At 37.8% G+C, this 17,781-nt stretch overlaps 1 pseudogene; it reads left to right on the top strand.

Annotated features, from left to right (window-relative positions):
* The first annotated feature begins 545 nt into the window (after positions 1–545).
* LOC138775043 (follistatin-related protein 5-like) overlaps positions 546–17,781 on the top strand; it is a 34,114-nt pseudogene continuing 16,878 nt past the window's right edge.

Raw genomic sequence — 17,781 nt, 5'->3', positions numbered from 1 at the left:
GCTGCAAGTTTAAAAGTTGTTTTTTTAGGACAATAACTGCATCACATGCCAAATGGACCCCAGGACAGATCTTGCAGCTATCAAAAGGTACACGTGATTTGGGGGAGCAGGTTGTGGGTACAGAGTCGCTTTAACTGGAAGTCTCACATCTGAGCTTTGCTTTGACTATCCAGGCATTACCTAAATCTACCCTCTTCTTCTCATTGTTGACTGTCAACCTTGACAATCACTCCTCTTTATTTTGTGCTTCTCCCTCCTTTGTTGTACTCTTGCGACGTCTTAAGTCAGTTATATTATTGTTACTGTGATACACTTGTGTTATTGTTATCCTGATATCCTGTTATCCCTATTTCTTTACTAATCTTAATGTAAAATACAGTACTTTTAAAATATGATTAAAAAGAAAAGAGTGTCCACAAAATTAGTGAGTGTTACATCCGCTAATGTGAGGAATATGTTGCTATGTAAACCAGTATGTATTATATGCAGTTAAGGCCATCACAATATTTTGTACTAATCAGTGTTTTTGTCTATCGCTTTCCTAGGATGAAGTTTGTCCAAAGCTAGAAGGACATGAAACTCAAGGGTGTATTTGGGCATCTGCTGTTATAGTAAAGGACAAATTTATATATGCAGCCCAGCCTATGCTAAATAGAGTTATCCTTGTTGATATCCAGGCTCAAAAAGTTGTGCAGGTAATCTAAAGTGCATTTTCTGGTATGTCAATACTGCAAAAATGTAATTAAGTACTTAAAAGTAAAGAACAAAAATGATGAATTAACCAACCATTTAGCTGGAAGGTGACTTTGTCTACAATATATTTAGAAAAATCCATTATTTTAGAAAATCATTGTTTTCTTTTAATCCATTATTTTAGAAAATCACTGTTTTCATTTAATTCAATGGATTAAAAAAACGGCAGCCCTAAAATTGATTATTATTATTATTATTAGTAGTAGTAGTAGTAGTAATAATAATAATAATAATAATAATAATAATAATAATAATAATAATAATAATAATAGATTATTTATTTCCAATTTATATTGTTAGGAAATAGAAGTTAGAAATTATGCTAGCAGCACTAAAGGTGCTCTGAAGCATATAACATTGCTTACCTGTCTGCCCCAGTTATAACTACCAAAAATCCATTTGTCTTGTGGATTTGTAGTCCTTTCTCACCACATCAGAAAGAAGCTTGGCAACTGCGAAAACTACACCACACTACAGTACAGTACAGTTCAGGGGTGAGTGAAGCCAGTACAGTTTGTGACAACATTATATTAGTAAGTTATATGTCTTAGGGAATGCCCCTTTAAATTGGCACTGTCATTAAGGGGAAAAAAAACTTTTACATTTCCTAGAGAAATCTACTGTAGATCTAAATCAATAGATATAGACGGGGTGAGCAGTCAGCTAAGTGCCTCCGTCTCAGGCTTGCTGGCATTTTTGTTGGGCTCATTATAATAGATTGTCATTATAAGTCTTTATATATTATTTTCTGCAGCAAGACAGAGATTGCTTTGAGCTGGGAAGTGAAGCACTCAGTTGAGCACTTCTCCCAGCATTGGTATGGACATTTCAAATGTTTTCTAAAGTGACATGGGTACTTTACTATAGTTAGGACAAACCCATGTACCTATTGTCTAAATAGTTTTAAGATACAGTATATATTTGTTTTTTGTTTTTAGATAAGATAATATCAGGCTCTGTATAGTAAACAATATATGCATTGGCTTCCTATGAAGAAAATAAAGCTGCTTATGGTAGCATCTAGTTTTTATAATTCTAAATAGAAAATGTGAGAAAAGGAAAGCAACATCTTTCTCACCCACCAGCAGCCTGTAGTGGCCCATTATCAGCAGTCTCTTTGTAACTTAAACTGTTATATAGAATAATTCCACAAGGGCCAGTTCACACTCCACGGCAAAGAGCTAATGGATCCTTCCCTATTACTTGGACAGATCATCTTTAGGGTGCCTTCACACGTAACAGATCCGCAGCGGATTTTATGCTGCGATTTTGCGATCTGCGCTGCGGATCCTGGTATGGTGAAGTTCTATGGGGTCACATACCCGCAGCGGAATTTTCATTCTGCTGCAGATATGTGACCCGGCCCCTTTAACCCCCTGCCGCCCACAGCATACATTACCTAATCGGTGCCGCAGCTGTGTGTGAGCCTCCCGGCTCCCATCGGTCCCAATCAGACAATTAGTGCTGCCGTGTGCTGATTGGCTGATGGGGAGCTGGGAGCCTCACACAGCGACTGCGCCGAGCAGGTAATGTATGCTTCAAGGCTGTGGGGGGTTAAAGGGGCCGGGTCACATATCTGCAGCAGAATGAAAATTCCGCTGCGGGTACTGTATGTGACCCCAAAGAACTTCACTATACCAGGATCCACAGCGGATTTTGCTGCAAATTGCATCGTGAAATCCGCTGCGGATCCAGTACGCGTAAAGGCACCCTTAAGAGAAATGCAAACGGATGTAAACTGTGTTGTGGTAAATTAAGTTAATCTGATGTCTCTCCTCTCTACCCCTATATATCTTCTCTTCAAGCTGTCACCATGAAAGACCATGAGGTAAAAAACCTCAGCCACATTACCAACTTTGTCTTCTTCTGTTTCGCTTTGCCTTATGTTTTACACTTGAAGGATTTGACATGTCACTTCTTTGAGCAAGGAGGGGAGGAAGCGGAGGCACGTGCCCTCCCAAAGAGACACTGCAGGACACTGAACACAGCAGGATTTCATGGCCGACAGCTCCGTTGTTTTTGCTAAGGGTGAACTGGCCCTAAATCCTTCTAGTGTAAAACATAAGGGAAAGGGGAACAGAAGAAGACAAAGTTGGCAATGTGGCTGAGTTTTTTTTACAGAGTCTTGAAGAGAACATAAAGGGGTAGCAAGAGGAGAGACATCAGATTAACTTGAATCACACGACACAGCTTTAAATCCGTTTGCATTTCTGTTAAAGATGATCAATCCAATTAGGGAAGGATCCATTAGCAAATGAAAAAAACTTTAGTGTGAACCTAGCCTGAGCTGAATCTGTCTACAGAGCATGCAGAAAGTAAAAGGAAACTGTTAGGGATACTATTGATATCTTATTAAAATGTGGACTATACAGCTTTTATCCGAGAGGTAAATAAAACTAAAAAAAAAATGTTGCAATAACCAATCTGTCAATTTTCTTAATATGATAGTGTCTTTTAAACTTGTTCTAGACTGATGGATGACTGGTAGGGGGAGTGGATTACAGGGTATGACAGTCTTGATACCCCCCTACACACACACACACACACACACACACTATGCTCAGGGGAGTGCTGCAGAAAATTGCCATGTTCTGTATTGGCTTTACCTGGTACTATAGCTCATCCCATTGATGTGTACGGTATGAACTGCAATACCAGGTTCATATGCTACAGAGTGTATAGCAGTGTATTGGGTAGGAAGTGATATTCTGCTGAAATCCATGGGTACGAAGAGTAGAAAAAAAAACTGAAAAATCTGTTAAAGCTGAGTCTTCATTCATAAATTGAAAGATAAACTTTTTAAAATGGTGTCACTATTTATGATATACATCCTGATCTGATCTAACTCATCTGCAAATGATATGTTATGGGTTATATAACATTTTATCTGTTATGTAACTTTTTTTTAAAGTAAGAAGTAATAAAACCACAGAACACTTTCTGCCCTTTTGTTGCACATCCAGACTTCATTGTAACTCATTTTAATAGTTTATGAAGAAGTACTTTAATATTTTTCTAGGTATACACTTTGAATACTTAAATTGAAATCATTTGACCGGAAAGGTTAGCTTTGTTTTGCTTACAGCTGCAACAGAGGTCAGCCAATTACAGATATTTCATTTTGGATGTCAAAAGTCCTTTCCCATCATAGTAGTCAATGCACTATCTTTCAGCAATCCTAAAAGTGATTTTAAGCCTGAAGTTATAAGACTGTAGAAATAAATTAACTTATATCAGGTGCATCTGTGCTGTTCAGTGCTTTGGAAATTGCATAGTCTTAATAATGTCTGTGTTTTATTGCGAGTTGTAATAAGTTTTGAGAGTAAAGATCTATCATGTTTTTTTTTGTGTAGCAGGACTCAGTACTATGCATTATGTGAACATGACATCTATAGTAAATATGATATTTATTCAGTCTCTATTGTTTACAATTTAATACAACGATTAGGCTCATAAATTGTGCATGCTGATGTCTACATTTGGTTATTTTATAGTTAGACTTTAATATTCCATGAATAAGAATAGTGTTTATAAATTGGAGGAGTAATTTATACATTTTCAAATTTATATAATTGGATTTTAAAGTTTGTAATTGAACTACACTTGACAATATGCTTGCTAAAACTTCAGGAACATTTCAATTTAGTAAAATGTATAGCCCTATAAATAATGCTTACTTTGTTAACTAAAGTTTAGCAATGGCTATAAATGTGTTGAGATTTATTATGTGTAGTGCTTATCGCAATGGGAAGAGAATATACTCAAGGTACAACTTAGAGAAGTCATAGTCACCAAACTCAAGCAAGACAGTACTAAGATGTTTTTTTTTCTAAGGCCTCATGCACACATTCACATGCATCTATCCCCATGATGCAGTGGGAAATGTATGACATACTATTGTGCATTGTTCTTTGTTAGCTGCAAAAACAGAAAAATGGAAAAATGATTGAACAGAACAGTAATAACTGATAGCAATTGGTAAGAGTAATATATTAACAAAAGAGGAGTGGGTATGTGCCTGAAAAATGTGTTAGGGGATGATATGTCTCTTGACATGTGTAGTTGCACCATTGTATGAAATGAGTAGTGGGGTAACATGGTCAAATACATCTAAGAAAGGAAAAATACATAATAGCATATAGAAATACCAATATGGCAGACTACGAATGAGAAGGTAGAAATAAAAACCCATGGTTCTTTACTCTAAGTTAGCTGTGGGCCAGGTAATACCAGCAGAAAGGGATGAGAGGTTAAGAAGGTCAGAGAAAACAGAAATCTGGTATCTCCCAAGTGTCAAACTCCCAAATTTCATCTAGAGCTTTTGTGTATTCTTTATTCTATACCACGTAGCCAAAGCTGTCTATTGTTTTGCCATTCCAAAGCCAGAGAGCCATTTATATGATATGACATTGGACTGCTGCAGTGAAGTAATAAAAAATTTGTGACGCAAAAGAAAGTATGGGAAATTAAATAAAAGGGGAAAAATTGTGATTTAGTATTAAAAAAACATTTTACACTGCATTAAGGAATTAGTGTAACAGGTTATTTACAGTATGTCCATATTTACACCACAAAAAAAAAAATCATTTATGCAAACTACATGGTGTTTCATATGTACTGCCAAACTACACATACACACACACACACACACACACACACACACACACACACACAATGAGTTGCATAAAATAAGGCCTTATACAGCCACGTCAATGAAAAAAGTAAAGATTTGCCTGCTCAAATACAGTGAGGCAAAAATGAAAAAATTGCTGGTCATTAAGGCCTTTTCAGGCCTGGTCATTAAGGGGTGAAGAGTACTGGTAATATTTTGCTGATTACATTTTATTATGCATGCACAAAAAGTTACACTGTGCAGTAAAAACTCTGCAATATTTTGGGTGTTTTATGCTCTTTTTAAGACTTAGAACAAAGGGGTCAAAAATGAAAGCACTGTTGGAGAAAACACACAAAATGGTTTCCACCATCAGGTGATCCAAAAGTTCTGGGGGGGGGGGGGTGTATGTGCACTACATTCATACGTAATAATGTGCATGTATGTGCATGAAATCCCTATGGATCTATGCTAAGCCATATGATGTTTCTATGAATAGTAATTGTCTAGAGGTACAGGCCCATAACAGGCTACATACCATATCATGGATCCATTAAATACAACTCACAAACTGAGAATATTTAATGTGTCATTTAATTATTTAAAACATTATTCAGAAAAAAAATACTTTAGATTTATAATATCCTCTCAATGACATAAGGAAGCACACAGTAACTTCTAGTCATGTACAGTATATATGATTATGCAATAAACAACAGAAGATACAATAAGGAAAAGATGGTCTGTCCTTTTAATGAACTGGTTGCAGGTGTCGTTGTATGCTCTGCAAAGCAAAGCTAGGATAAACAACTGCTTTATTTTCTCGTGAAGAGGAACATTAGTTCAGTTGGGATATAGGAAAGGTTTGTTGAAACAGCCCAAGAGTGCTCTTATGTGTCATCAGCAATCTCAGCCAGTCATTAGTGCATTATCCCGAGAATCTATATCATTAGTTTAAATTAGCTGATCTTAATTAGCCAGCTGGTCCCTTCCTTGACAAACAAGACAAGGAATACCATGCAGAAATATAGGAAATGTGACACTAGCTCATTAGCATCCCTATTTTTTTTGTTTGTTTTTTTTCTTAATTCAAGGCATAGTCTTATTGTTTAAGAATAGTCCAGTTAAACCTGATGTTAAAGAAATGCAATAAACATTACTATGTACCTTACTCTCATATTAAGCCAATGTCAGAGAAAAATTTGGAATAAATGCGCATCTCTTGGTCTTTATATGTAAATCTTTGAAAAGTCAGTGAAACAGCATTTAAGTGGATTATTAGGGATTAGACAAAAAAAACTTTTTTTTTTCAAAGCAGTTCTACATGTGCCCTTAGGCTATGTCTGGTATTGAAGTTCATCTCTAATCAAGTAAATAAGGCTTAGCTGCAATACCATTCACAGCCAGGGGCAAGTCCTAAACTGCTATATGAACTGATAAATCAAGTTTCCTGACTTTACCTAGTTTGTTCAATCTCGCATGATTTACATGCTGTGATACTATCAACAACAGTTAACATTACCTGAGAGTGATAATCACCAGATAAGATTTAAGATTTGGAGCAGGGTATTGTATGCAGCAAAACCACAAATACCTTAGATCAAATAATTGATAACACAAAATTAAATTGTATATAAATAATAAAAAGACTTTATTAGTTCATCATACCCAAATATCCCATAAAATCAACATGTACACAATAGACATTTAAAAACAGGGTATAGGGGACCATAGCTCATTACAAAAAAATAAATATTCAAGTAAGAACCTGCACATTAGGACATTAGGACATCCATGCATAAAATGACTCCAGTGTCAAAAATCATTGTGTGTATGTATATATATATATATATATTATAAAAGTGCTAGTGCATAAACAAAATAAATAAATGGTGCTGAACAGTCAATGATGTATAAATTGGTAAAGAGCTATATTGCCGATTGTAAACCCCATTCAGACCAGGCAATTACAGAGAAGTCAAGTTCCATGTGCAAGCAGTCCCCTATACCTTATCCTCCAACACGTTTCGTAAAGTCTTTCTAAAGGAGTGGTGGGGTAATTAGAGCAGGGCAGGCTTTACATGAGAAGTATGCACATAATAGCCAATAACATACCGCAGTTTTAATTGTATGGCGCTCCGGCGTCATGCTGGTCCACCCTATGAGCTGCCCTACATCATAAAAGAACGTTGAAAGACAGCACTTCCAAAGCAATAAGTGAAATTTTATTGACACACCAGTGCGCGACGTTTCGGCTGTATTAGCCTTTCTCAAGCAGTGAGAAAGGCTAATACAGCCGAAACGTCGCGCACTGGTGTGTCAATAAAATTTCACTTATTGCTTTGGAAGTGCTGTCTTTCAATGTTCTTTTGGATTTGCTGCCGCCCCTGGGCCGGAGTGGTGAGACGGGCACCCGCCTTATTCTATTTTTTGGTTTGTGTTGCTGTGAACTTTGCTTATTTACTGCCCTACATCATGGCGCAGCATCACAGAGAACGCCGGATGTGCAACGGCAAAACAGCAACAGGAAAGGAGGCAGCTGCAGAGGGGGAGTGCATGCACATCAGATCGCTCAACTGCAGCAGCCATCTTTGACAAGGGCAAGTTGCCAAACAAGCCATCATAGGGGTATAAGGCACCAGACCTAGGGGATCCAAGCACTAGAACACAGCAATGGTGATGATAAAAGTTAGATAGACTGAGTGGCACACTACCCTAGTCCACGGTGGTGATGCAGCACTGTGACGTGGGGGAGCTCGGAGGATGGACCAGCATGGCATAGGAGCGCCATACAATTAAAACTGCAGTATGTTATTGGTTATTATGTGCATACTTCTCATATAAAAGCCTGCCCTGCCACCCCCTTTTTGCATTATGATTTCGTTACACAGGTGTAAAAGGTAAATTTAGCAGTTTTCACAACTTATTTTGTCATATGTCATGGTGCTTGTTCCAATAAAAAGTGATCTTTTATCATCTGCGGATTGTGATACCCTCCGTGATGCCATTGGCACATAGACCCGCCCCCTTGGCGACCATTGGTATGGGCCGACCTAGAAGGGGTGGGGTCTAGTTATTTAGGCCAGCCCGTTCCAATGGCCGTTGAGGGGGTGGGGCCTAGACAGCTATGACTTCACAGAGGGGAGGGGCCTACAGCACTGTTGTGGCTAGGGTTAAGTGGTGCTTCAGTCCAGAAGCTGCGCCCAGGTGGCACAATCTGCAAATGATAAAAGATAACTTTTAACTGGAACAAGCATAACGGCATATGATATAAATCTACTAAATTTAACCTTTACTCCTGGGAAGTCATAATGAAAAAACAGGGTGAAAGTGTCATTTTAAAACTGACAGCAGGAGGGAAATTTAAATGTGCTCACAGCAGTAGGGCAAGCTTTAGAGGAAGGGGCAAACTGGGCAACTGCCTGGGGCGTCTAACCTCACAGGGGTCCCCTGAAATGTCAGTGAAACATCCCAGCCCTGCACTGCTAAGTATGTCCTCCTGCCTGTGCTCATCACAGAGCTGGGATGCTTATTACATACAGCCACCAGCATGAGGCACTGTAAGGGGGAGAGGAAGGGAAGTGTTTGAGAGCTAACAGCAGAAGGAGAGGGAAAACATTAAAGCAGTATTTATCTCTTCCTCACAATCTTTTCTTCCTCCTGTGCCTGGCCCCAACTCTGCTCCAGTCTTTTTATGCAGCAGTCGAGTCACTGAGCAGGAGGTGGAAAGGTGCACAGCGCAGATAGGAGAAAAAACTGAGCATGCCCTATGGCTGCCTTGTTACCTGTGTCCTGGGAGATTGCGATGGCATCTGGACAGACTGCAGCACCTTTACTATAGACTACAACCAGTCTAGAAAGTATGCATAAATTGAGTGTGCATATAATGTGTATGTGTGAATATCAGTATTAAAATAATGGTAAAATTTTACCTAAAATAAAGTATTTGCATATGAAATGTTAATAAATATGAAAAGAAGTGTATTGCGAATGAGATAAGGACATGATGAAATAAACCAAGCACTGTAAAATAATTCACTTTGGAATACCCAACTTAAATTACCTTTAAAAAAGATTGACTGCTAGAAAGTGGTAACATCAAAAGTGGTCAACAGCAATCAAAACAAGGAAGAACAATTTTCCAGACATACAGTAGCAAAATTGTCTGCCTGATTAGATGAAAGATTTAGATTCTAGGTGTGAAAACTTTGAAGTGTCCTTCATAAGCTTTATGAGTTCTAAGAAACAGTAAAAGCAATAGCTTCAGTTTGTTCTCAGAGAAAAGTCTTCCAAATTAGGAACTTTGAATATTTGTTTACCATTATAAGTGATTACTTAATAGAATAATTTAACCTATAACAAATAAAACATTAAAAGTCAGTATCTAGATTTATATTTTTATTTATATTTCAAAAAAAAAATAAATAAATAAATTCTGTTAATAGTTAGCTAACATATTGAGATCATGTTAAGAATGATGCTATTTTTTTTTACCTAAAATATGTGTTTTTGCTATATTTATGCATTTAACCAATTATTTATATATTATGATTCTTATAGGCAGTGAACACAGATCCCGTTCCTGTAAAACTACATTATGATAAGTCACATGACCAAGTCTGGGTTCTCAGCTGGGGTACTATAGAAAAGTCTTCCTCAACTTTACAGGTATGTTGATTGTATGTACAGTGTGTGTTTAATAAGCTACAAGTCCTCCTGTGGTAGATTTTTCCCCTAGAAATCTGCCATGAAATTTGCTGCAAATCCTTACAGAATACACTGCAGAATTTGTAAATAGATTTACCATGGATTTGACTATAGATACTTTGAAAGAAATAAATCCACATTGGAAAACTGCAGCACAAATGTTTTTCTATCTGTTTATAAAACCAATTCAGCACAACACCAGGGCTGTCAGAACATTAAAGGATTCTTTTAAGGCAAAATGTAGAGGAGAGGCACAGGGGGCCGACAAAACCTTTTACTTCTAAAAAAACAATTTGATATCAGAATAACAATTCTAGAAGCAATTTAGCTAAATGGTTTGAACAGGGTTTTAAATAAAATAAAATAAAAGGTATCCATATTCAAAAAAATAAGTTCAATTGGGTCCAAGTCAGAACTCTGGATGTGCCCTCAAGGACATCCACAAAGTTGTTCCTAGGTCATTTATGTGCATGTAGAATATTTGTTTTCCTTTAATAAACACAAAAATATTTTAAGGCCAAATAACAGCAGTGACTTTACACATAATGGCCATCTGTCTCGACAGCACCTGATACACCCTTGGTTTCGAGCTCTGACTGCCAGATATGGCCATTACGGCAAAGCATACGTTCTTGCTAGTTGTTCTCACATTTACTGGTGTGAACATTGTTGGGTTCTGCTTTGGCTTAATTGATTACATTCTAGTTAACGTCCTGCATGTTCTGGAGTGTATTTTACCAGCACCTTAACAGTTAACTCCTTGCCTGGCCTGTGATTGACAGCCTTTTCCCCCTGTCTTAGTTCTTTTCTGTTTACTCCAATCATCTCTGAGACCGGGATTTGGCTTCCTTTAAGACTCAGTCACTTACTATGCTTGTTGCCGGCTATAGCATTCTCCTTGTGTGCCTATACTCGCTTCTTATTCTGTGCTAGCTATCCTGATTCAATGGCTGCCTGACTTTGGATTGTGTCCCTTACAATGTGTGTGCCATCTGTTTTGGTCCTCTGGTTTTCTGACTTTGGTTTGCCTCCTTGACTCTATTTAGTGCCCAGTGATTTTGTACTAGCTTCTGCCTCTCCTGGTTTGAGCCTAGCTTGCTGACCACCCACCATTGTATATCTCTGTCCTTACTTTGTAATTTTTGAGTGTCCTGTTCTACCTATTTTAGCACAGGAAACGTCTCCAAGTTGTCCCGTTTCGCTTAGGATATGTTGAGGCAAGTAGGCAGGGACAATGGGTGTGGGACAGCTTCAGGTTCGCACTTGTCTCTTTGTCTTCTGTGTTTACTTTGACCAGTCCAAACACCGTCATTCTGAAATAAATGCTATTATTTGACCTCAAAATAATGACTGTCCTAAAAGATGGCTGCCAATTGACCAGAAAAAGACGGTGTGAACATAGCCCAAGACTGTGATGTAAAAAAGTAAACCTGCAATTCTAAATGCATTGTAACTTCACTGTGTTTTGTACAATTACTGTTTTAGGCTATGTTCACACTACGTAAGTACTGTAGTTACCACGGCCGTTGTTGATCATGGCCGCGATTACTTTGGTACATACGTAGTGCTGCCGCTGAGGGAATACCGTCGAGAGTGTATACACATAGTATACACTCCGGCTGGGATCCCTAGCAGCGCCGCAGGAAACTGACATGAAAACCCTGTCAGTTCAGTAAAGATCATCTGGACGGGTCACGGAATGGCAGGTCTCTTACAGAGTGGGAACATGGCCTTAAGCTGTAGTCACACATAGTATTTCCATCAGCCCAAAATCAGGAGTCGAATTGACAGGACAAAATTAAAATCAAAAGATTTTTACAGCTTCTGTGTTTTTAATCCACTCCACTAGTTTTGGTTGAAAAAAGCCTGACCAAAATACTGATGGAAATACTTTGTGTGAACATAGGCCTAGCAAAGATCCACTTATCTTTTAATACCTGTTAGGCAAGTTCTAGTTATTTATTATTTTTCATATACACCTAATAAAGAGGTTTAACTTAAAGTTTATTTTTTTAATGATTAGTAAACTAAGTCACTAGGCTTTAACCTAAATCTGTAAATGCTGTTTAACCTTGAGTTAGGAAGCTAAACAGTACTGAGATGTGATGTATCAAAACAGACAGCAATTCCCTGATTTGTGGCTGGAATTAGAAGTGAATGTGATCCCATTACAAGGATGTAAACATCTCATCAGGCACATGCAAAGGCCCCAGTGTAAAATCTGTAACCATGTGACAGTGGACCCCTAAGTTATCTAGGCCTGGGTGCGGCTTCTACCAACATAGCAAGGGCCAGATGGCATGCTGCTGTATATGAGTATCATGCTACAGCACGAATAGTATTTTGTGCCATGGATTGTCTTATTATGACCCGCTCCATTGTAAAAGGTCAAAGGAAAAAAAAAACATAAAGACCTGAACCTGAAATGGTGCCCCCTCTTAGTGCCCACATCAGCTTATCACTCCTGCCCTGAGCCTATTGTAAATCATAAGTAAGTAAGGCTGCATACTGTACGTAAGAAATCCTGCAGCTTATTTCCATACGCAATCCAGCTCCACCATAAATCACCCTGGTCAAGCACTACCTTTCGTTCTTGGTGAGGACAAGACAGAAAAAGTTGAAAGCACTCTCTATTCCACGAGTGTGTATACAATTCTTCAATCTTCATTTCTTCTCCAAGAATATACAATAGTCACTACATTTTGACTACTCATGTGATCTTATTCACGGTCACTGAAATCAAATGAAGTCAGTGGTGTAGCAGACAGTACAATTTAAGGCCACTCCATGAAACATGCAGCCCCTCAGAGATTCTACAAATCTGCTACCTGAGGCAAAAAACTCATTTGGCCTAATGTCAGATATATATATAGATATTATATATATTATATATATATATATATATATATATAGTAGTTGCTGCATTCCACTTGGACAGTAGTAATTAAAGGGCACCTGTCTCCGAAGGGGATTTCTCGCAGCGGGACGGGGTCCGGGACCAGGACTTGGAGGAAGAGGTAAGTATAAAGGGCTTACACGGGGGGTTGGGCAGGCTTCACCCCGGCAGCCTGGGTGACAGGTCCCCTTAAACGATTGTTATTTTACTTCATAAATGTAATAAAGGTTTAGAATATATAATATATATATATATATATATATATATATATATATGTTGTGTGTGGGTGTTTGTGTTTAAGTTTAATGTCATAACAAAGGGGCAGAAGACCACTTAAACGTCTAAACGTCACAATAAAGAACAACTAGACAACTAGCTAGAAACCCATATCTCTGAGGCTATGTGCACACTGAGGAAAAGGCGAGGAATTCAGCTTGAAATTCAGCTTGAAATTCAGCTTGAAATTCCTCCCGTAAAATATGTACAGAGCAAAGTCCCATTGTGTTCAATGGGTTTTCTGCTCTGTTGTTCACACTGCAGAATTTCCGAGCAGAATTTTCTGCTGTAGATCTGCTAGAGGAATCCTATAGAAGTCAATGGGGGGCTTAAATTCTGCTTGAATTCTGCCTGAAAACGTTCTGCTTCAATTCCTCGAGAATTCCTCAGTGTGCACATACCCCAATTCCTCAAGAATTCCTCAATGTGAACCCACCCATACACTCTCTACATAATCTGATTCCAGGGCCTGTGTACCAAACAATGCATTTAGCACCAAGTTGATATATAAAACAAAAACCAAGTCACCTGATCAACAACCATAACAACAATTGACAACAAAAATGCAAAAATGAGCCTTGGTACTAATGCATTTGGGCATAAGTTTTGTATTTTTCAACTTGTCATATTACAAGAGGAAAAGATTGCTGTAGAAATAAAACAAAGCCCTAATGCGGGGATGAAATATTGCAATGAATGTGGGACAACAAATAATAGCATTATCACCCTCATTAACTGGAATAGGCTATGTTTTGCACAACATCCAAAAAAGAGGAAAGGCATTAGTCTTTTCTTTTTAAAAAGATGTCCGTTATTGCCGCAATTTAATCGACTTCAATGCAATGCATACAGTGTATAAAATAATAAACATCATATGCGCAGACGTTAAAATAATGATCAGGTCATTATTTTTGGATGTCTTTTGTAAACAGCGAATGTTATTTTTTTGTTAACTCATTGTTCACAGTTTTTTATTGTCACCGTCTTTTTACCATTTTTACTATTAAATTCAATGGACTTTTCAAGTAAAGACACACCCAAAGGGCAATCAGTTCACCTAAACTAGAATAATGTACCAAGAGCAGTCATTGCACTGCCAGGAGGCCAGACAGCTAAATGACCTCCGTCATTTTAGACTCTAAATGACAGACTTCATTTTAAACTGAGCTGTAGAAACGTTTTGTGAACATAACCTTTGGCAAAAAAACAGAAGGTGCAACAGCAACCGACAGGTGCAGGGGCTCACTGTATATACTCCTTCCAGCGTACACACGGTAAACACCTGCTCCGTAGATATTAAAAAGTGAGGATCTTAGCAAACTATTTGATCAAACAGAGTGTACCATGTGGCCTTAGGCTATGTTCACACAACATTTTTTCAGCTCTGTTTAAAATGACGTCCGTTATTTTGAGTCCAAAATAACGGACGTCATTTAGCAGCCTTGCCTTCCCTTAGTGCAATGACCCGTGTTTCTACATTATTCTTGTTTGTGCTGCGTTTACACAGAATGATAATTCACTCGATCGTACGATTAATGATTTCAAAGTAACGATTTTTTTTTATAACGATCAGCGTTTAGACGGAACGATATATCATACGGAAAATTCAGTTTGGGATCGTTTTGCGATCGCTTAAGCCTATCTCGCACATAGGTAAAATCGGTGAACGACTGTTTACACTGAACAATCTGCGATTTTTTTGTGAATGATGAACAACGATTTAAGAACATATGTTCAAAGATCAAAATGAACGATTTCTCGCTCGTCGGTCGAGCGTTCGCTGCGTTTACACGTACGATTATCGTTCGAATTCGATCGTTATCGTGCTAATTCCCCACGATAATTGTTCCGTGTAAACGCAGCATTAGGATTACTAATTGGCCTTGTGGTGTGGCTTTATTGAAAAGTATATTGAATTTAATGGTAAAAATGGAGAAAGCATGGTGAAAAAGAAAAACTGTGTGTAAACAACTAATAAAAACATCCGCTTTTTGCGAAAGATGTCCAAAAATAATGATCATGTTAATTATTTTAGCGGCCGCGGTAAAAACGTCCGTTATTCAATACACTGTGTGCATTGGATGTCTGTCTTCCTATTGACTTCAATCCATTGCCATTACAGTAAGTTATATCTCAGTAAAAACTGACATTTTTTAAAATATGAAAATCGGGCGCCTATTCTATATTTTTGATGTTGTGTGAACATAGCCTTAGGCTATGTTCACACAACGTTTTTTTCAGCTCCGTTTAAAATGACATCCGTTATTTTGAGTCTAAAGTAACGGACGTTTTTCGAAGCCTGGCATCCCCTTAGTGCAATGATGGGTTTTTGCACATTATTTTAGTTTGGGGTTACTAATTGGCCTTTGGTTGTGGCTTAATTGGAACGGAGAAAGAACGGTGACAAAAAAAGAACTGTGTGTGAACAACTAATAAAAAATGTCCGCTATTTGCAAACAACGTCTGAAAATAATGTTCATGTTCATTATTTTGACGTCCGCGGCAAAAACGTCCGTTTTTCAATGCATTGTGTGCATAGGACATCTGTCTTCCCATTGACTTCAATGCAATTGCATTGAAGTCAGTTAAATTGCTGCATTAACGGACGTTTTTTTTAAATAGCTAAATCGGACGTTTTTTCTCTATTTTTGTCGTTGTGTGAACATAGCCTTACAAGACATTTTTTCTAAGAAAGCTCTTAACATTGGAGTCTACTGGAGTGCTGTTTGGTGGGGGCATTAAATTAGGAGTATCTCCAAAAATCATATTGCTATTTAGGACAGAAAGATATTATTTAATGTTTACATTACAATAGTTTTTTTTTAGGTTAAGATGCTCAAAGAGTTTTGAGTTGTACTATATTTATTATTTTATTCCATAAGCTTTAGTGTTTAACTTTTTTTTTCTACAGTATAGAAAAAAAATCCTAATTTTTCTTTTGGCTATTTTACTGAAAGGGTAAAAGATGCTTAGAACAAACTTTCAGTAGATGTGGTTGATAAAAGTGAATGTAAACCTGGCTGGCACATCTCTATATAAAACAACTACTAAATGAGATGATCTAACAGTCTCTCCTTATGGCTATGTTCACACAACATATGTGTTGTATAAATCACGGCTGTTGTGGCAATTTGCAGCATTGTGGGCAGCAGCAAATTGGGATGCAGGTGTGCACGGATGCTTCTGCTTTCCCAATTCATCAAAAGTGAAGACACAGAACGGGCGGAGGCTTACGCCATGTGAACATGGCCTATGGGTGTAAAAGTCACCTGTGTTAAACTATAACTAAATAGCACTGACTTTAATGCTGGGTTTACACGGAGCGATAATTCGCCCAATTGTACGATAAACGATTTCTAAGTAACGATTTTTCTTTTATAACGATCAGCGTTTAGATGGAACGAAACATTGTACAGAAAATTTGTTTTCCGATCGTTTTGCGATCGCTTAAGCCTATATCGCACATAGGAAAAATCAGTGAACGACTGTTTACACGGAACGATCGGCAAATTTTTTGAGAACGACGAACGATGATTTAAGAACCTGTTAAAAGATCAAAATGAACGATTTTTCGCTTGTCGTTCGATCATTCGCTGCGTTTACACGTACGATTATTGTTCGAATTCGATCGTTATTGTGCAAATTCGCACGATAATCGTTCTGTGTAAACCTAGCATTACTCATACTACTTTTATTGAATATTGAGAGCATTTATTTAGAGACGGCAGGTAAGATATTTACATACCCTCAAGTAGCTTACCTCAGGCTGCTGTAACAGATGTCAGTTTTTGATCCAAAACAAAGAGTGGATTTAAAAGGAACAGGAACTATAACGGAAGGACTTATATTTCTGCTTCCTGTTGGATCCACTTCTGGCTTTAGCTCAAAAACTTCCCCAAAAAACTGCTGTGTGTGACAGCGGCCTTAGGGATGGTTGTTTTACTGCGTAGAAATAGATAACACCAATCTATACCTGTACCTGTCCTTTATACCTATACCTTTATAACTACACCTGTCCTGTATAAGTTTTTATATATGCCATACAAAGAGTTATTTGGGCTCACAGTTTGTTTGTTTTTTTAAGCTGCTGGGCCAAAACTAGGTCATACAGGCACAGTGGCATAATGTCAGTGTATCTCTGAGAGGCCTTCATTCTATGGTTAGCTAAGCAATAGGAATACTACTCTCCTGGTTCTGCTTTGCACAATCACATTTATACATGTGGAAAAAGCAGCCACATTCATAGCTAAAAGTACATTTTTAATTGTAAATTGTACAATTTATTTATGTCATTAATTATATAGCTCCGACATATTCCATAGCACTGTACAGTGTCAATGATTCCTGTTCCCATTGGGACATACCTAATGACTGTATATGTATATTCTTGGCATTTTAGAGTAAACCCATAGAGAACATACAAACCATACGCCATGAAAATTAGGCCTTTGGTTGGATTTAAACTCAGGATATTGGTTTTGTAAGGCAACCCTGCTAACTGATGGACCACCATACTGTCTGTAAAGCCCATGTAAGG

Source organism: Dendropsophus ebraccatus, unplaced genomic scaffold (assembly GCF_027789765.1).
Source record: "Dendropsophus ebraccatus isolate aDenEbr1 unplaced genomic scaffold, aDenEbr1.pat pat_scaffold_1262_ctg1, whole genome shotgun sequence".
NCBI lineage: Eukaryota > Metazoa > Chordata > Amphibia > Anura > Hylidae > Dendropsophus > Dendropsophus ebraccatus.
Note: the sequence above shows the minus strand (reverse complement) of the source record. Positions and strands in the feature narration are given on the sequence as shown.